The following is a 22,761-nucleotide window of genomic DNA, read 5'->3' on the forward strand; positions in this document are numbered from 1 at the left end:
TGCAGAAATATGCCTCATAGAAATAACTCTTAACACTCCTTTAACTATGAAGTCCTCTCCATCATCATTAAAACAGGTAAATTGTTTCTCTAAACAATTCATAATTACCTTATGATATTCTAACCATTCCATCCAAATTAACACTTTATATGACCCCAAAGGTAAAACATTCAGATTCAGTTGAGTATTGATTTCGTTCAAGTTCAATAAATAGCTATTGTTGATTTCGGTTACTTTCTTTTTTGTTCCCATGAGTAGTTGTACTAACCAAGGTTTGCTTTGTTTTTCCTTTCTAAGTTCACACTTTCAATTGTAGTAGGGGAAATGTAACTTAAGGTAGATCTAGGGTCTATTAATACTAAAACATTTTGTTTAGAAATTTTACCTTGGACTTCCACCATTGTGGACTAGTGGTCTTCATGTCCTCCATATAATGTTGCATTGATCCTCAAAATATTACATGAAATTTCATTAACTGTTGAAGCTTCCTGCAGGTTATTTACCATACCCCTTTTTTTTGTTGGATTTTGTGGATAGTCTCTCCATAAGTGATTTTCACTGCAACCCCAACATCTAGTTGATGGTTTGCTTTCTTTTGAAAATATATTGTTCCCTAATCCGACTCCTTTTCCACTTTTCTATCTAAAATTCCTTGGTTTATTCATAATTATGCTATAATTCCCTCCTTGGTTACTCTTGGGAGTAGTTAGAAATTCTAGTTTCTTGAACCCTTTTTTCCTATTGCTAAACTTCTCAGGTTTTTTGGCCATCCAACTTTTTGAGTTGTCATATTTCTTTTGATTTTGAACAAAACAAAATTTCACCTTCTTTATAGTCTGAACCATGGTCTTTGGGTTGTCAAGCTCGATTCTTTCTCTTTATGGAAAAGGTAAAAAACTAACAAATATTTGTATTTTGGATTTTTCCTCCTTCAAGTAAGGTGCATATCTCAGCGAGCTCATAAATTTATTAACAAAATCATCCGTGGTAGATTGTCCCAATCATAACTCATGAAACTTTCTAGATTTTTCATTCAAATACCTTTTGTTAGATATTTCTTTTTAAATTCTTTTCTAAAGAGTTTCCAAGTCAATTTTGTATTTATGATTATTTTAACAACTTTGTTCTCCTCCCACCTTAATGCTTCCTTACCAGTTAACTAGTAAGCTTATAATACTACCTTCAAATTACTTTGATAATTGTAGACCTCAAAGTATTTTGACATATTAAGAAGACTCCTTCCTCAAATTCACCATTAAAATTAGTGATGGTACCAGCACAACACTTTATAGTCTGTCATAATTAAAATGATTAATGTGGTGATTATATATTTAGTTGAATAATTCGGTTGTGATTACGCGTGGAAGGAATGCGCCATCAGATATTTTGGTTTTGTATTATGTGCCATTCAATTACACAATAATGAATGGGTACTTGCCTCACATTTCGTATTCTCGCTCATTCCTATGCCTGAACCCTTTGTTTGTCGTTCATATTGGTCATTTGTTGTTGGCTTGTTGAGGGTTTGCTCCACTGTGCTCTGCAAGTTTTGGTGGGTAGCTATGCTACGAGTCTTGGGCGCGCCTTTGGTTGTTTTTGTAACAGCTCTTTGCTGTGAATGTGGTTGTTCTTAAACCTTGGTTTGGTGGCAGTTGTGGTTTGCCCTGTAGCCGCCTGGGTAAGTGATATTTCTGTTGTGGTTTGTTTTCCTTCTGCTGTTGGTTCAACAGGCCACCGTATTTCAAGTTTTGTGCTAGTATTTCTCGTTTTGGTTGGCAACTTAGTGATTGGCTTGTCTCCAGGCTCAATTCGATGGCATTCTTTCGTCCTCGGCTTAAAACGTAGGTATTCTTCCTTCTCTGTTTCAATTTGTGATACTCTTTCCACAACTTTTGACCTAGTTTGATCCTTCGTCATTGCAGTTAGTCGGAACTTTGGGTGGAATGTTTGTCTTTGGCTCTCACTGCAAATTCTCAGGTAAAGTGGATGCAATTTCCATTGGTTGTTCTCTCCAGGCTCTGTACTTTCACTTCGGCAACAATATATTTTCTAACACCTGTGTGTCATTCACTATGTAGGCATTGAGGGTTTGCGATTGGAGGTCTCGGTGTTGTATGCCTTGGTCTTGTCTGGTAGGCTCTACTTCTTTGTATTTTCTTTAGTCCTCGGTCTGGTTTCAATTTAGGCTGTCTGGTCGTATGGCTCAATGCTTGTCAATTGACTCACGCTGTGAGTGATGCTCTATCGTTTTGAGGTCTGGACTTCCACTGTTTCGTTGACTGCCATCTTCTGTATGTGGATGCAATTTTCTCTCGAAACCCTCACCTAGGGTTTGTCATTCAAGGGTCTGCGTGTCTATAGTTGTGTATGAGTAGGTGTTTGAAACCCTCACCTAGGGTTTTTCATTCACGGTTTGAATGTTTACGACTTTGTTTTTACAGTACTGCTATGTAACTGTTATACACTGGACTTTGCAATTTTGAAAGAAAAATCCTTCAGGAAAATATAATGGGATTTGGTTTTGATTTACCTGAATGACATTTGCTTTTGGTTTACTCCGAATGCCTGGCCTAAACTGCAGTTATGATTCTTCAGTTTTGCTTGTGATTATATGAACGTGCACGAACGTTATAGATACGCTGGTAATTTTGTATGATTGTCAATTTATATGTATGTTGGAAGTTTTCGTTCGGTTGTGTGTGCTTGGCCTATACCAAAATTGTTTGTATCACTCTTGGTCTATCTTCACTGTTTGCTACAAATGAATTATAAACCCTCGTATTGTATATGTTCTTCTGTCTCGTTATGGGAACTGGTTCTTTTTCTCAGGAAACGAGAAAAAGGAATTAAACTCAATAATTTGTATACAGTAGGTTGTCTGTTCAGATATTTTTCAATTGGAAAACACAATAGAATACAATAAAACACACAGATGGACAGGAATTAGTTTCTCCGTTATTGTTATTATTCAAGTGTGAGAGGTACTGAACCCTTTACATGATTTGTCCTGTTACATTTATATGTTTCTTGTTCCAGTTAATGAAACTGTACAGTTTCTTTTTAGTTATAGACTTTACAATTACATGGTTACTAGTCATTCATTTTATCCTTATGACAAGATTTTCCTTTTAGACAAATTTGTCTTTTTCTGTTTAAAATAATAGGACAATTATTAATCCATGACTTATTAGCAACAGACAAACAGATAACCCTAACTGATCAAAATACCCTTGACTACTTTAGAAATTAAGATAAAAATAAAAATCCCACCTCCTATTTTGTCAACTAACATAAAGACAAATAAAAAATTAACTCAACTCTTCGACCTAGCAGAGACCGACACCCGGTCATGGTGCCTAAGCTGGATGCTCCTGCATCAATTAGGAGGCCTAATATTTTTAAATTCCCCTTGTTGTTGAGATATAGTCTTGTTTTTCTTTGACGTGGAGGTACTTCTTTCATATTTTTTTCCTCCTTCCTTATCAAACTCATGATACTTACTTTCACTAGAAGTTATGGAATCTATTGTGTCTGTTGACTCAATCCTATTTTTCTTCTTATGAGTTTATGTTATTTTCTTAATGGCTCTATCTTCTTCTAATTTTATCAACAAATAACCATTAATATCCTCTTGTTCTTATTTATCTTTGGACAATATTTCTTGATTTTCCTTTATATTATCGAAGTTTTCCTTTAAGTTGCATATTACTTGCAACAACTCAGATTCTTGGTTTTCTACATTACTAGATCCTCCACCCATCATTCCAATCTTAGTATAAGGTTCCTTACCACCTTGAGGTGGTCTTATGGAAGTATGTCCATTGTATTAATTAGCCATACTTCAAATGTTTTCTAATAGTCCTTTTAAATTCTAAACACAACACAAATAAAATAATTATTTTAGTTTTAGGGCCCATAAATAAGCCCAATATTGCAACCTACAACTCTGATACCACTTGTAATATACCTCATGTAAAAAAACCATTATTAACCTGATATTTTTGTAAACATTCCTATCAATTTTACGAGTTCATTATTATTACACTTAATATTGTATTTGAATCTCAACTTAAATTATTCTTTATTCTACCTTGCATAGCCTTTAATCTTGTCTTTTGAAATTTTATCTCCTAAATAAAATATATGCATGTGTATAAATATAATGGATCCTCAAATATATGATATTGTCATCATATCCTTTCTCAAATTCTTTTCAACACAAATACACAGTTCATTGTTTTCCTAATCAAAACTTATTGATCGAAGCACTTTAAAACATATGGTCCTAACATTTTTATTCAAGGCTCGTGTGTGTAACTCGTAATTCAAGTTTTCTCCACACTATTTTAAAATATGTTTTTCACCATTGCATTTCATATAATTGAACTCACATTGTGCCTTTGAGAAAGTTCCATAAACACAATCCTATATAAAAGACCATATAACAACACAGATACCTTTATATTACAAAATATTATTATTTAATTTACGCAATGTATTCGGTTTATTATCCTTTGAAGCTATGGTTATTGGCATCAATGTGGTTTAGATTTGCCACCATCCATTCAAGAAACTTCATACACACGGCATCTTATCCTTACTACACATGTTTCTCTGATATGAAATTTTAGATATGTGTGCCAACTCTAAAAAAACGATAGGGACTAATCGTACTCAATCAATGGTTCACTGATGTCTAGGGTTTTTTTTGTTTACCATTGACTACTTTCTCATCTGTTAATTCTACTGGTAAATCACTCATTTTGTTTAGTTACGGAGAGGATTTCATAGTTCTGCAACTTATTTTTCATTTCATGGTTTTTTTTTGGTTAACTATGGCATTTGATAACACGTAAACACTATTATTAAAATATTGTCTGGTGAGGTTTTTCAAACCCTTGGATCATTTGATAGGATGACGTACCCTTTTTTTCTATTCAGAACTTAATCTTTGGTAAAAAATTTACTTGTTACAATTTTCATAATTTATAATAACTTTTTTATTTTCTTTACTCTTCTCACTAATTAAATTGAAATAATACCTTATATACCCCTCTGACTACGTTTGTTTATGGTATTTTGGGCTTTTGCAGAAAAATCCTTCCCAAATACCATTCAGGTATGGAGAATTGTTTTTGGTATGCCAACGAAGTAATGCCAAATAACTAGATGAGTAAAACCAATGTAAATACTAAAAACCTTTTGTATCATGGTTTCTTTTATACAATTTTGAAGGGTTATTAACCCGTTTGTTAATTTCAAGAATTTTTCTTTTAATTTTTTCAAACGACTTGTTACAGATATATAGACATACTTCTGAATGTAATATTTTATTTTCAAATTCTTTTACACAATGATAATCATGTATACCATCTTGGGGTACCTTTCGGTAGCAAAACCCTACACTATGAGAAGTATTAATTGCAAAATTTGGAAGGTTTTCGAGTTAGGTTCAATTTAGACCTTATTTGTCAAAATTTGTTCTTACGAATATATACAATTCATGGCTTTGTTTATTGTAACTAGGTGTAAATTTTGTTTTAATATTTCTATTTGTTGGGTTCACATGTTATATAACAAACCCTACCCTTCAAGAAATCGTCGATGGGGTTTAAAGGGTTTCTAATACGAACCCTTTTTGGTTGTTACTTGTTAGAGATACTCTTACAACTATTCACAAATTTCAATTCTATTCGTTTATAATGTATGTATTGAATTTCAATTTAAGGAATAGACTCGGTTGCTTTAATAACTTAACCATACCATTTTCATACTCTGTCATGTACGAAAATATATTTACTGTAACAAACCTTTGATCGGTCAATGTAGTTGGGTTTATCCTCTTCACAAAGTAATTTCCTAATTAGATTACTATCTTTGGTATATGCATTTACGACTCATTTCAATTGTTAGTCCATTAGTTCCTTCGATATAATAAATTACTTCATATTCCTCATCTACGAAATCTCAACTCTCTTTTCATTATATTTCCATTAACAAGAGATGAACCCTCTCTGTGCACTTTGTTATTCCCTTATGTATTCAAAATGACCTTGAAAATCTACCTCTGCTAACAAATATATGTGCTTATATACTCTTTATTCTCCTTTGAAATTTAATTTAAATTTCCTATACAAATATTAACAAATTCCTGGCTTCCCCGCAAAGGATTTGAAATCTTTACATGGGTTTATTTTCTTTAAAGGTAAATTCTTTAACATATTTTCCCCTATATTTTCCCTTTATATTTTAAGCACATATGTATGCTATATTCTAATTTCTATCTACGTTTCTTATAGGTACAATATCGACACTTCAAAAAGAAAATTCTATTTTCCTTCGTTATTTCCAAACTCTTGGATTACTATTGCAATTTGTTGAACATTCAACTATGTTTTCCCAGGTTGGAGGTTCCAAACCCTTGTTTTCTTGTTCTTCCTAGAGGTGGCTATTGTGCTCGAAGTCAAATTTCCATATTGTTTAACTCTAAAATGTTTAGAGATTAAGATTTTTATGATGTATCTCTCAAATTTAATTCTCTTTCTAATTTAGAAGTAATTTGAAGGTTAGAGGCCTCTTTTGTAATAAGGGTTTCCATTGGAAAACATTGTTTCCATTTGAGTTACTTAATATTAAGTTTTATGTCTATTTGTACATTATTTTCTTATGGGTTTTTTACAACCCTCAATATATTGTTTTTATGCATTATTTGAGTATTTGAGTCTTTGACTCTATATAAATTTGAAAAAATTTAAGTATTTATAAATGTTATATGTTTTTTAATCATATTCCAGATATCTTTTGTTTGAAGAAACCTTTGTGTATTTATTTTCAATTTAGTTGTGAATTCTATTACTATTTACTACTAGTCTTTTATGTTTTAAGAAGAATAATTTCTCTATGTTATTGTTCATTTCATATTAGTATCATCTAAAAAAAAGTGATTCTTAGAATTGTACAAATTTCTAGTTGTTATATTTATTGTGTGTTTATTTTATACATATGGATTATATATATATATATATATATATATATATATATATATATAGTCTTGCATTATGATTCTATGGTTTTAATATACTCAAATAGAGTTTATATTCCACATCTTTAAATATAATTTTATCTAAATTATATCCTTGAGTATGATTTTATATACTTATACATGTGTGCATTCATATATAACTAGATTCATATATTTTGGTTATTTGTATAAACATACTTTGTACATTTAATCCAAAGTTTAACATAAAACTTTATATATAAGCATAATTACGTTTGTCTACTTTCATATTTACCTGTAACTACTTCTTATTCAACTCACTATGAAGATACAAATATCAGAGGTAATATTTGCTTCTACAATTATTGTAAACTTCCAAATACTCAAAGTTTAGTTTTTCTTTCAATATTTCTAGTTAAAGGAACAAAAATTAAAACAATTATTCCAACTGCATTGAATTTATACACAAATAAAGGTCTAGGATATCGAATTGAACAATATGTTTAGAAAAATAATAGTTGAGTACTTGGCTCCTACCAAACTTGATATTACATCGAGCCAGTATCCCCTCAAGCATAACAGGCCTGTAAAATTATCTTTGTTTTCCCTCTTCATTTGTTATTCTCACAGTTTCACTGCTAGACAACATGAGTCTATCTAGCAAGAAGGCAAAAAGATTATTCTTCTTCCATTACCCATCTACCACTTTTTTGGTGGTTGGTAACTACCTCTACCTCACCAATAAGTGGCAGATAGTTACTAGCTCATTAATGAGATTCTATTTCCCACTCCCAACTACAATATCTTGTCTTTTAGGGAAACAATTAATTGGCCAATTCCATAATTTCTCAATAAATATAATCATCTATATTAGATGCCTATGACTTATTGATGCGTAATTAATATTCACCAATAACTTTGTAGCCTCATCTCTTTTAACCACATGTACTCCAAAATTAATTTTCCATTATTTCTCTATTTATAAAAACAAAACATCATAGTTATAGATTTATAATAAGTCACAATGGAGGATCTCAGAGCTGAAATTTTCATCTTAGACATGGAAAATAGAAAATATTGGGAAAATGAAAAACTCTTGTTAAGCCAAAGGAAGTATGTTGAGAAAATATTGTAGAGGTTTAATATGCATGAACATAAACTGTTAAATATTCCTATTCTCATAGGTGTAAAGTTATTTATAGATCACTGTCCCATGAAACATCAAGAGGAAGAGGACACTACAAGGAAAAGACCTTCTAGTGGAGGTTATAACAGAGGTTTTTAGTGTTATAAAAATTGGCAAAAAAGATAATTAAAAAAAACATTCGCTAAAACATTTGTTTGGGATTGCAGAGGTTTTAGTGGAACTTCATTACAACTAAAAAAAACTAGGTGGTCGGAGGTTCTATCAGATGTTTTTTTTTCGATGCACTTAATAGAAGAAGTAGCACTGATGCGCTACATACATAAAAGCACTAGGAGGCATACATAACTAAAAGAATTGAGGCATTGAATGCAAAGAATACTATTGCATAATATATTTTATGCACCGTTCTAAGAGATACAAAAGTGTCGGGGTGTTTTTCTAAGGAATGACATCAGAGCACACAAAAAATAATTGTTGTGTCGGTGATTTTTTTTAAATTGCAACGCTAATGCATACCATCAATACAAATGCCACAATGCGTTAGTTATACAAAAGGATTGGTGTTGTTAGTTTTCTTAAAGTACCAGGCTGCAAATAATATTTTTTAGGACCAGGGAATGAGTTATATGAAAGCACTGGTCCATTAAGAATTGCAATGCATCGAGGCGTTAATCTTAGACATGATCGGTGCTTGAAGCAATAAACACACTGGTGTTCTTGTTTTCTTAAAAGGCACTAGACATGAAAAAATATGTCATCACAGTGCTTTTATATAACACAACACATTAATGCTTTTATACATTATAGACGCACCACTTTTTTGAATGAGATTTTATCTTTTTTGGAAAGATCGACTTATGACAGTGCAATTATTATAATTTTTAAAATTCGTTATTCATCAAAAAATCAACATATATCTTATAACATTATTCATATAAATTAAAATTTGATTACTACATTTGTATATGATGTTTGGATTAATTTGTTATATTATCATATTTCACATCTCTTCATTATAATATTTAATCAGTGGTGTAACATTCCACGACGGCGTTGGATAATGCAATAGAATAAATTAAAATGTGTTTTATTATATATCAATAAGAGGCTCTTTGTCATACAAAATGGGAATGTTATTGGTAACCCCTTATCTTTCAATTGGAACACTATGCCTATTACATTAAACAAAATGTTTGATTTTCACAGACAATTATTTCAAAAAATACAATAGGTTGCATTGATATCCAAAGCGATCATCATTCTTCCCTGGAACGGTTGTCAGTGCTCGAGCTAGTTCCATGACTTGGGTTATTTGGATGAATATTTTGTTGATTGCATCGATTTTTTTCGTCTTCTTGATCTTGTAGTTCCATCTACAAGCATACAAATAAAGTGTAATGTGTGTATATACATTGGTGAGAATAATTAAAATTGAAATAAATAATATACATCAATGTAAATCGAAAAGAAATGTACGATAGCAATAATTGACTCTTGAATTATACACGTTCTTTCAAAACAAAATCTCATGCCTTGTTTCAACAACTCTTATGTTGGCGTAGTTCCATAATTTGTTTCCTACAAGTTTTATACCCCATAATAAATCATATATTTAGTATAAATGATTTTTTGTTCTATTAATTATAAAATTAGAGAAATAAAACAACATATATATTTACAAATTTCGCAATTAATTTTTGATATGCCAACATATACTCACAACTGTTATTTAACCCAATGTCAATCAATTCTTCCTATGGCTCTTCTTTGTATGTTAGCACATGTTGAAGACATTCAAGGATGATTGTTGTAAAATAACTTAAAATATACAAAAATGAAACCTTGAGTTGTTATAAGATATATTAACAATTACTCACAAATGTTGAAATCAACCATTTTCTTTAGTGTCGTCCTATTTTATGTGTTGAATGAGTTCCATCTTGTTTTATTTTTTGCAAGAAAATACTTGAAAATTAATATTTAATGCTAAAATTTTTTATATGTACAAATTCAATCATGACTACATACATTTAAAGCACATTGATGTTGATATGGCTCCTCCCGTAATGCAACTATGTCTATTTATTTGACCACCTCCTTATACACTACTTTGGACATTCCTACTGGCATGTTTTGCATATCAGCGTGTTGATTATTTGGGATTTTCATAATCTTCCTGAAAAAAGTAATAAACTATTTTTACAATGCTATATGAAAACTAAATATAACAAAATTGATATTAATGAATTAATGGTTTGTAGTAATATATACATATAATTCTAGAAAATCATTTTATACAATTAGGAATATTAATTTTTGAATGATTCTTTTTTGTTGTTGTATGTTTTTTCTATTGCAAGTCTCACATGTCTCATTGACCATTACTTTTGAAACACTTCCTGTAATTTTGATATCATTTGGTTCTTGGAATCACTAGATTTATTTTTGTATTGTAAGTGGAAATTGCATCTATACGTTCGTTCCACAAGATCCCTCATAGTTTTGTAAAAATAAATCCCCCTTTCATTAACCTCCAGCACCACTCTAGATGAACTAAGGACCAAATTCATTGCCATTTACATGTTCTATATTTTTTCTTTTCTTAGAATGACATTGATCTTTTCTTTCATTATTTCTCCCTAGAGAACATTAAACATATATGAATTAATAGATTGTTTGAAACATGTTATCTAATATTCTTAAGTATATTATTAATAAAAATTCTAAAAAAAAAAACTCATATTGAATAGTATTTTTTCATTCACCCAATTCATTATTTTGCAATTTTTCTATTAGGATTTACACTCTTCTGCACTTAGATTAAAAATAATCTTAACGACTTTGTTCATTTTGCAGATTTGCATGACACACACCACCCAATACATATTATTCAGCTAACATATAGCTCAAACATATTAATTTTGTAAATAATTTACAAAGAACTTGTCTTCTCTGCTTTATTTGATGTGCTATCACTATGTCGATCATTATTTTTGTTACTTAAGATGTTTTGAGACATTGTTTATTGATATAAAACCTATAGCACTCAATGTAGACATCATTAAATATATTTAACAAATAAATCAAATAATTTTCAACCAAAAAATCTCTCGTAACCGACATGTTTATCTAAATAAATGAACTAGTGCGTTTAGAAAATTAAATGCACTGGTGCATTTAGAAAATTAAATGCACTGGGTGTTTAATTGTTCAGGCACACCGTCATGGAAAATTAATTTTTTTAAATAATTTTAAACTATTACGATGCGATTTGGAAGGACAAACACACCGAAATTATTTAATGGTGCTATTTGGAAGAGGTGCGCCGATGCATTATATTACACCAGGAGAAACGATTAACAAACTAAACAGATTCAAGAGTGTTCTATTATGTCGGTGTGTTGTATTACATAGGGAGAACTGATGCATCATATTACAGAGGGCACACTGTGGAACATATAGTTTTTTTTTTTCAAACGGAGATGATCGATAGGGTTTGGAGATAATTCAATAATTGATTCCCATACTTTACATGTCGAACACCCTATATATAACAAGTACACAAACCCATTAAATCTAAAATATCTAAATTGAAAACCCTAATTGTGAAGTGGTAGAGGAAGTTAAACCCTAAGGTAAAATTTTGCAGGAAGAAGCAAGGGGTTAAGGTAAATACTGATTTTTTTCTCTGAATTTTAATTAAATTTAAATAGGAAAGTACATCATAGAAATGTGTACTAGTAAAATCTATAGTATTTTTTTATTATACAAGGTTTTTTTAAACTAAATTGTGAATAATTATAACAAAAATTAAAATATTTTAACAGTAAAATTTAAGGTTTTTGTTATTTACTACTGTTTTGAGTGAATCACGATACCTTTCAACTTCTGATCTTTCGGCGAATCCAAAATATTTTGTAGCTCCACAATGCTCTCAGTATGTCTCTCTTGCAAATGATCTCTCTTTTAATTAAACCATAACAAAAATTGTAAATTTTTTCATTAGTAAAATAAACAATAAGATTTAAAATTTTTATTATGCAGGTTTTTTACTAAATCACCATAACATATTTTTTTGGAATGTCGGAAACTGGTGCGAGTATTATTTTAATGTTGTAGTGTTGTTAATGTTTTAACGCTTTGTTCTTTTAAGTGCACCGGTTTGGTTTAAAATCTATCTAAAATTTTAATTTCACATAAAATGGAATATTAATCTCAAAATATCCTTTAGAACGTATCCACATGAATTACAGCAGTTCATAGTATACATTTTCCGCTTAAAGTTGTCTTATTCTTGAAAAATGTTTTGAAAACTATATTGAAATTCAGATTGTGGTTATATGGTTGTCAAGATTAATTTTGGATATGCACACAAATTTTTATTTCTGATTTTTCTCAAATGTAGGGACAAAATATCAATAATATCTACAAATGGCCAATTCTTCAAATTTCAGCTCGTTCCATATTGCTGATTAAATTCCTTCACAAAGTTCTCCCTTTCCATCTCTAGTAAGATCAAATTTTATTTATATTTTGATTATCTAATTGATTTTTTTAAATCAATGTAAATTTGAATAAAAATGTATCCAAATTTGCAGGAACCTCATTCATAATCGAGTTCAGATGTAGAAAATATTACTCCATATTTTCAAAAACATCGGAAGCTCTTACCAGGAGGAGCATATCGCAAGTAGTTGGTAGATGAAAACGAACAACCTCTTCAATCTACTAATTGGAACATGGCATCTTCCAACTGCAATATTGGATCAATGATGGTAATAATTGTTTGATATAATATAATTTCAACAAACCAATTACATTGATGTGCTTACTAATATCATTGATATTGTACTAATGACGTTCAATATTTTTTGAAATTAGGATTTTAGTGATGATGAGAAACCCACCTACCATCTTTTAGAGAACCCCACTACTATGTCAAATTGAGAGAAGGCTTCATTAAGAGAAAGAATCAGAGAGGAAGCATAAAAAGAATGGTTGAATGAACCACCTATTCAATTCGCACTACATCGAGATTCACCAATTAGGAATGACTTCAGTAATAGTAGTTATTCATCACATGTTGGAAATGCAAGATGCAAGTAAATAGAGGTTGGTATAGATGATTACTTAGAGGATACAATTGTCATGGGGGCAATGTTGTTAGATGCATTCCAGAATGATGAGTCAAGGGATGATGCTCATATCATTGACACCTTATTCAAAAGCCTAAAATATGTTGTTGAAAATGGAACAAGAAAACCTCATTTTAATTTTCCCTTGAACTAAATTAGGAGAAAATTGTTATTCCACATCACAAGACAACAAGAATGATTTAAATAAGTTAATTTCACATAGTTTGCTCAGTTAATTTGAGTTCAGGGCCTAACTTGAGTCATGTAGAGTGGTTCTTAAATTTTAGGAGCATAGGTTTAGTTTAATTTGAGTTGTAATAGTTTAGTTCAGTTAAACTGAGTTAATGTCAATTAAACTAGTTCCAATTGTTGGAGGAACTAATAGGAGGTCTAGTAGTGGGGTGCAACTTCACGTGTTCAACTAGTTAATTGATAAATCAGCCATAATTAACTCATGCATTAATGAAATTGGAGTTACCTTGTTGAGATTGGAGTTCAAGGGTAGTGTACTATCAGTTGTATAATTTTATGAGTTGTACAGGTGGTGCATGCATCCAGAGAAGGGCCTATAGGGAATGCGCAGTTCTGGATGAGGAATTTCCTATTTAATAAGGGGCTAATTCCTTGAGAAATAGCACAAGGAAATAGGGACTTGAGCAAGAATAAAATTGGTTAAGCATTGTCCAAGGCTTGTCTAGGAAGCTGTGAGACAGATAGAGATAGTGCAAAGGTTTATCGAACTTGAACAAGCATTGTATTTATTCTATGTGTTCCGACTAATGCAATATAGATAGGAAGGGATTTTGAGTAGAAATATTTCCCCTTAGATAAATCTTTGAGCATATGTGATTGAATCTTGTCTCATGTTTATGTTGTGATTTCTTGATCGATTTATTGTTTCCATTGATGAGTAGAGTAGATTCAAGTCTTTTTTAGCATATTACATAAGTAATTTGAATCTACAAGGAATTTACATGGTATCAAAGTTGGAATCACTATAGAGCAAGTTTCACAATGGAGCCGAGATTTCAAACTTGTTATTGGAGGAGGATCGAACTTGCAAGATCATTTCTTCTAAGCTAACGGTATAGCTTTCTATGGACTAAGACTTGAGTATGCCCTTGAGGGAAGCTCGAATTATGTTGCTTGGAAGCACCACATGGAGGTAGTGTTGGAAGATAATCGGTTGAAGGAATTCATTGATAATGATATCCAAAAACTTGCAGCAGTTGATGCTTAGAATCTAGCATATTGGAAGAAGTGTGTAGCTAGAGCCAAGAGGATCATCCTAGAGGGTGTGAGAGACCACATAGTCTTGAAACTACATGGAAAAGAGACTCCCTTTTCTATGTGGAAGACTCTCAATGAACTATCAGTAATAGACATGAAGCCAAGAAACTTGAATTGATGAAGAAATTGAAGATTGAAGACAAAGGGTATGAGGTAGTCTTCATAGATAGGAAGGCCTACCTCAAGCATATTGCTTCATGTCAAATCAAGAAATTTGGCATTATGATTGAGGGCCTCTTTACATTAGAGAAATATGCATGCAAAGCCTTGAGGAGCAAGGAAAAGGTTAGAGACTTGGTGGTTGAGAGGAGGAGCATAGTTTACCTCTCAAAATGGAGCCTCAGAAGTAGCCTCAATAAGTTGTGGAGCATCCACAATTGGAGAAGAAGAGAGGAGACAAAGTGGAAACGTTCGCTCTCCAATAGGGGGCAATTTCGAGATAAGTGGGCAGAGGGAGCACATGCATCCATACCTCCAAGTGTGAGGTGAGGCAATGTGAAGAAATAGTCCCAAGAGTTGCAGAAACTTGGACAAGGTCCATTGAGGTGTTTTTGTCTCATGGATCATTACCTTGCTACGGGGACCCACAATATTCAGTAGCAGGAGGATTAATGTCAGTCAGATACTAAGGGGTGCAAATTAGTTGATCCGAACTTGAACAGGAACGCAACAACTTACAGATATAATCATAAACACAGAGATGCAGTAGAAAAACACTTCATTTAATTAATGGAAAGATATTGAACTATGCTTACAAATAGAATGGAAATAAGATAGCTCGGGCGATGGTAGCCTATCTTTGAGGAGAGATGTGGCGGCTACATGCCTCTGAACTATGTTACAATGAGCCTAAAAGGCCTATTTATTGTTGAGAAACAATGGAAAACCCTAAACATCCAAAAAACTAACCCTAGGAGATGAAGCGCCAAAACTGTGGGCCTCATTTGGGTAAATTGGTACATCAACTTCCCAGGGTCATAACTTTGGCATACGATCTCCGTTTGGCTGTCAGTATACCTCGTTTCAAAGATCTCGAAGAGAAGGATAAAAACAAAGTGGCTAGCCAATTTGGGACGTTTTGAGTCTCCCCGTTTTCCCTAAAAATGTCGTTTAGGGCCTCAAAATGACTCCGAAAGTCCAGGACCTGAAAACTATCAAAAATAGTAAACTGTGCTACAATTAAGGAAACCAAAAAACTAAAAGATACAGTGTTTGGGATCCAAGTGGAATAGGAAGGTGGCCACCAATATCCACCTGGATCATTCCTCCCCCTTAGGAAGCAATGGTCCCCATTGCGTTGAGTGCCTCCATGAGATGGGGAAACTTCTGCTGAACTTGGTACTTGGTGAGCCACTTGCCTTGGTGAAGGAGTTGGCCAGCTTTGACAACCCAATATAGTTGGATCTTCTACTGGCGAGTGCTCTTGATCTATGTGTCCATGATTCAATCAGTGGTGGCTCTTTCCATGCAATCTGGGTTTAAATTTGTTGGTGTGAGTTGTTTTGCAATGTCAGATGTGTCCAACGATGGTGGGAAGTATGGCCGAAAGAGATATAAATTGAACACTAGGTGCAGACCAAGGAACAGTGGGATGCTGAGCTCAAAGGCATTGTCACTGACGACCTTGGTGATGGTGTATGGACCATATCGGAGCGGATGAAGCTTGCGGTGCGGCCCAACAAGGTGTTGTTTCTACAAATGAAGCCAAACTTTGTCACCCACCTGGAACATGTGTGGCACTCGATGTTGATCATGGTGTTGCTTGTACTTAGCGATGGATCTATCCAATATATCATGGACCTGTTGGCAGATGTGTTGAATGCACTCAATGAAGTTTTTAGCCATTTCAGCTTCAGACTGCATGTGAGATGAATCTACCTGAGTGGATGTAAATGGTATGGCCACATCAATGGGGCATAATGGCTGAAATCACAGGCCTACCTGAAAGGGGCTATGGCCTGTTGAGCTGTGGAGAGTTCTGTTGTAGCTGTGTTGGACATAGGGAGACTTTCATCCCATGTGTGTGGATGCTTCGAGTTGTACATGCGCAAAATGTGTATAATCATTCTGTTGACAACCTCTATTTGGCCATTAGTTTGGGGACGGAAAGTCGTGGACTTAGTGAGTTTTGTATCCAGCATCAACTAGAGACTTGACCAAAATGCACTCAGGAATCTGTTGTCCCGATCTAAGATAATGGATTGTGGGATCCCAAAGAGTATCCACACTCGCTCAAATAAGATCTTAGCAGTGGCCTCAACTGAGATATTCTTCTTGTAGGCCACCATGATGGTCATCTTAGAGAATTTGTCGACGACCATGAAAACACAATCCTTGTTGTGCTTAGTAGAAGGAAGGCCCGACATATAATCCATGGAGATAGATTCCCAAGGCTGGCTAGGAGTAGGTAGAGGAGTATATAGGCCTTTCTCCTTGATGGTTGGTGATGGGACCAGCCCAACACTATTTGGACTAATCAATAATTAAATGATTTTAAAATATGATTAAGTTGTGGATTAGTTTATGATTCAAATGCTCTTGGATATTTCTGGAAAGTGATAGATAGCATTTATGTTTGTATTCAATACTTTGTACTCACCTTGGGTCACGTTTCCCGCTCCTCGTTACACCAAAACTCTTCCTCCATCGCTCATTTAACCATTTTGCATTTGTTCACCGAGGGTTTGCTCTGGTGAGGTTTTTTGGGTGCCTGTGTATGCAGCTACGCTGCTAATGCTGGGCGTGCCTTCTGGTTTGTTTTCTGGTCTGACATTGTGTCCCTTATACTTGCTTGGATCTTATGCTTGTTTGGATAGTCTTTGACCCTGGTTCATTGGGCAACCAAAGATGGTTCTGCCACCGCCTGTGTAAGTAGATTTATGTACTCCTTTTGTAATTGCTCCAACTGGTCTTTGCTCCATGAGCTCGGGTTCTGGTTTGAAGTGGTCATGCTTGTGAAACTCAGTGGTTGGCACGCATTCAGGTTTCGAACAGTGGCGCTCTCCAATCTTCAGCTTCAATGCAGGTAGTATTTTATATCCATGATTAATTTCTTTCTTTTTCATTATCCTGTTCCTAATGTGACCACTCCTTTGTCTCAGTCATTCATTGAAATTCATGGGTTGAAGGATTGTTCTCTGTTCTCGCTGCAAATCCTTCAGGTATGGACAATGTGTCCCCCGTATATTTTCTTTCATGCACTTTGTTTTGGTTTTCCTCTGTCAACTTGTGCTAACAACTATGTGTTGAATCCTTTACAAGTATTGGGGTTTGTAGTTGGGTTTGCTCGGAACAATTCGACCGGCCTCTGTCGGGTAGGCTTTGCCAACGCAACTGGTCTTCAGTTTTCTTTTGTAGAATAGGCCTATGAGAATGAGGGTTTGATTTCCTTCAATGCTTAGTCAATGTAACTCTCGGATGTAGCCAACGTCCTGGTCTTTTTGTTATCGTAGGTTTTCTCGTTTCGGTGATTGTTGGCTGTAACTGTTAATGTATGGGAGCCATGTCCCAAAACCCTCACCTAGGGTTTGTCGACCATCGGTTTATGTCACTATCCGTGTATTACTTTGGAATTATACTATGTATCTTTATACATTTCATTTTATAATTTAAACGAAGACTTTCAGGAAACTTTGGTATCGATTTACCTTAGTTTTAATGATGGTGATTTTAGCTATCGTTCCCTTCAATTGGACTTCAATGCCTTCGAGCTATAATTGTTAAATTGCAACTGTGTTTATAATACTTTTCCACGAACAGGAAGTTTTGTAATGGTTTTGGCAATTTTTCCTGATGGTCGATGCCGAAGTCAAAAGATATTGTATGGCCTATATATCCTTTACTCGTCCATTTTATTGGTCTGCGTCTGCTCCGTCTAGTCAATATCGTCTTTCTTTTGTGGGATACAAACCCTTGTTCTGGCATTTACATCTCTGTCACACTATCTGGACTCTATTTCCTTCGTTCAATTGTTTCATTGTAGTTTGGTTACGTGCTTGTTCGTTCTAGTCTTGGAACTTACATACGACTTACAGTGCTCTGTCCTTTTAAGAGAGGAAGAAAAAACATAAAGTTGTAGGCCTGCATTCTGCTTGTTATTTGAATCGGTTAAAAAATAGGGAAAAATATAGTTGCACAATGTATACACGATAATATAGATGAATGATAGATGAATTTGCGCTCTGTCTCCTTTTATTATTTGTATCCAAAAATGCTAAACCTTGTCAATGATTTTCATTGTTACATTTATATGCTTTGTCTACAGTTAATGGAACTGTGTAGTTACTTTCAGTTGTAGACCTTATAGTTACATAACTATTAAGTATTCAGTTCTGCTTGTATGGCAATATTTACATTTAGCCACATTTGTCTTTTTCTCTTAAGATGACAGGACTATTATTAATATACTGTTTATTAAAGACAAGCAAGTAAATAACCCTAATCGACCAAACTACCTTTGACTAATACTGAGATTAAGATGAAACAAAATCCTACCTCCTAATCTGACAAACTGAACATGTAAACAAACAATATGCTAATTCAACTCTCCAACCTAGCAGAGACCAACACCCAGTCATGGTGCCTTAGTTGGATGCTCCTGCATCAATTGGTTTCACAATGGCGCAAGCGGTGCAAGATCTAATGTATTTCCCAACATCCTGACGAAGTTTTGGCCAATAAAAATACCTCTGCAATACCGCCACTATTTTCTCTACTCCAAAATGTCTAGCGACCTGACTGTAGTATGCCTCCCAAATCATATTGGCATGCTCACTTGAAGGAACACATATGTGTCCCAAGTGGCATAACAATGCATCCTAAAGGTGAAAATTTGGAACTTTCTTCCCTTCCAGGAGTGTCTGGTATATGCTGCCGAATTCTGGATCGCTCTTGTAAACATTCAGCCACCCCGATGTCTCATGACCACAGGAATCAAGCACAATGATCAATGCCATGATCAGTGGTTTGCTATGGAAATCAATGACATTATTGGTGCTTCCCTTCTTATATTTAATGTTCAAATGGAATTGTTGCAGATAGGTGGACCATTTTTGATGGAGATCGTTCTGCAACTTCCATTATGTATGTATGAACTGTAGAGGCCAGTGGTCTATGTGGATGATTGTTTCCTTCCCAAAATGTAATGCTTCCATTGACGATAGGCCTACACAATGGAATACATTTCTCTGTCATAAGTGGGGTACTTTCAAACTATGTCTGAAAGTTTCTCACTGCGGTAAGCCACTGGATTCCCATGTTGAGTAATAACCACCCCAATGGCATATTCGAAGGCATATATCTCAATATCAAATGGTTGTTGCAAGTCTGGTAATGTGAGCACGGGTGCATAACAGAGGCGATTCTTCAACTCGGAGAACGCTCGCTACTATTTTTTTGACCAAAAGAACTTTTTTTTTGCTCCTCCCTTGGTGACTTGACTTATAGGCCAAGCGATATGAGAGAAACCCAACACGAACCTGAGGTAGAAATTGGCAATACCCAAAAAGCTACGGAGCTATGTTAGAGTGGTTGGGGCTGGCCAATCTTGAATGACTTGTATCTTGGATGGGTCCACATGTACACCTTGCTCATTAATGATGTACCCCATATATTGAACCTGGGTTAGGCCAAAGGTGCATTTCTCCAAGTTAGCACACAGCTTGTGTTGTCGTAGAGTTTGAAGGACCTCTCAAATATGGTGGAGGTGTTCTTCCAAAGTCGGGCTAAAGATCAGGATGTCATCTAGATACAACGTCACGAATGCATTGTTGAAGGGCCACAAGATGTCGTCCATTAGTCTCATGAATGTTGCAGGGGCATTCGTCAATCCGAACAGCATGACCAACCATTTGAAAAGGCCCTCCTTGGATTTGAAGGAAGTCTTCCACACATTAGAGGGTTCGATAGGCACCTGGTGGGAACCTGACTTTAAGTCAATCTTGCTGAAATATTTGACCCCCTTGAGCTGGTCTAGAAGGTCATCAATCTGTAGGATTAGGTACCTATTCCGGACATTGGTCTTGTTCAGCGCTCGATAGTCAATACAAAGTCTCTAGGTCCGATCCTTCTTCTATACCAATACAATTGGGCTCCCACAGGGTGATGAGATTGGCCTGATATTTCCTTTCTACAGTAGTTCCTGAATCTGCCTCTTGTTCTCATCGTTCTCCAAAACAGAGCATTAATAGATGAATCCATTGAGCAGTGGTGCGCCCGGGGCCAGATTGATCAAGTGCTTGACCTGACAGTGTAGAGGTACCCCTATGGGTGAGGCGAAAATGTCCCTGTACTCCTCCACAGCCTTATCCATGTGTTGCTGCTGTGCAGAGGAGCCCTGCTTGGAAGCCATGGCCATAACCTTCTTCTTTCCTTGGGGGTGAATCATAAGGAAAATGAATTTCCTAGTCTGGGAAATGATCTTACTGCATTTATTTGCAGTGATCAAATCATTCTTTATTCCAAGCATGAATGTGGGATCTCATGGAATAAACCAAGAAAACCAAACCAGGGCTTCCAAAGGCCAAACCACCTCAACCCTCAACTAGTGATTCCATCTCATGGTCAAACATCACTAACCATCACCAAATCGCTCTCTATCCAAGTTGTCGAGGGATCCAGAGCATTTGTTCCAACTTGACTTCTAGCACTAGTAACTCAACTCACATTTATCATAAGGCTCCAGAGAAATTGTCCATCCAAGGCTTCCAAGACTAGTAACTCAACCCACTAAGGACTCTAGAGCATTTAACAATGTAAACTTTGAAATGGGAACTATAAACTCAAAACAGGAACTTTGGCCAAAAACCCCCGAAAAAACATCAAAAACAGTGCTAGAAATAAAAAATGTCTATACTGGAATGATGGTTATTTTTTTAGGGTCAATTTTGAACATGTTTTAAAAATGGCAGTGAAAACGAATTTTTTTTGCAAAAATTGTGCAAAAAAAACACTAAAAACGAAAAGTGTTGATACTGGAACTATGGTTTTTTTTAGGGTCAATTTTCAATATTTTTAAAAAAGGCCAGTAAAATTGAATTTTTATGTGCAAAAAAACATTTTTTTTAAGGAAAAAAGCACACTAATGTTTTTGGTAAAATAACATTTTTCTTTACTAAGTATAATATCAACATGTTTTAGTAATGACGATAGAGATAAAATAATGGGATCTGAAACACATTAAAATTCTATCAGTTTTCATCCATGTTGTTAAACATATAATAACATGACACTAAAGATTGCTAAAATTCTAATTGTTTTCAACCATAACATTAAATATACAAAAAAGTGGAATTATTTCAACCATAAAATTAAAAAACCATGACATTATGAACAAATTACATAATTAAATTAATGAAAATGTTATTATTTGTAGATTGAATGAAATATACATTATATCTCTAAGTTATTGTTGCATTGTAGATATTCTAAACAATAAAAAACATCATAATTAAAACATATAATCCAACAACATAAAAATGACTCATAACTTCTAATTTAACACCATATGGAAATCAAAATTTTTATTTCAAGATACGATGCAAACATCAATTATATAAACTATCTTAGACAATTATTCAAAATCACTCATATTTTCTTGCACACCATTAGAATTCACATCTTCAGATGAATGACTGGATGCAGATGAAGATGTTCCATATTCTTCTCTTTCATCAACTAGTGCCCCATCTGAGTCCACATGCATGCCCACCATTTCAAGTTTCAAAATTCTTTTGGATCTATGACTCGTTTCAGCAGACTCCCATCTCAACATTGTTCCTTCTAGTAACAACCTTTTAAGAATATCTATCGTCTTGAAGCGAAGAGTTCCTCTCTTTGTTAAATTCAAGTCATAAACAAGTATGTCAACATCCTCCAATTTTAAGAGGCTTGTGCGGCGACAATTTATATTTGTACGCTTTCTTTTTCTCTTTTCGCTAATTTTTTTATCAACTACCATCTCTGGCATATACATACCATTGAATGGGTGTGTATTTTTGGCATACTAATGTACTTCAACACCTATAACATCTTCATTTTCTGTAATGACCTTTATAGCCTTAACAACCCAAAATGGATAGCCATTGGTATCTCCATTTGCTAGCACAACAATCATGTAACCCTCCTTAATATCATGTATTGAACCCCTGTGAAGGTCTTCCATGGCTTCACGTTGTGCATGATATCTTCTG

Source organism: Pinus tabuliformis, chromosome 5_1 (genome assembly GCF_031772625.1).
Source record: "Pinus tabuliformis cultivar Carrire ecotype Pingquan chromosome 5_1, CPIR1, whole genome shotgun sequence".
Classification (NCBI taxonomy): Eukaryota; Viridiplantae; Streptophyta; class Pinopsida; order Pinales; family Pinaceae; genus Pinus; species Pinus tabuliformis.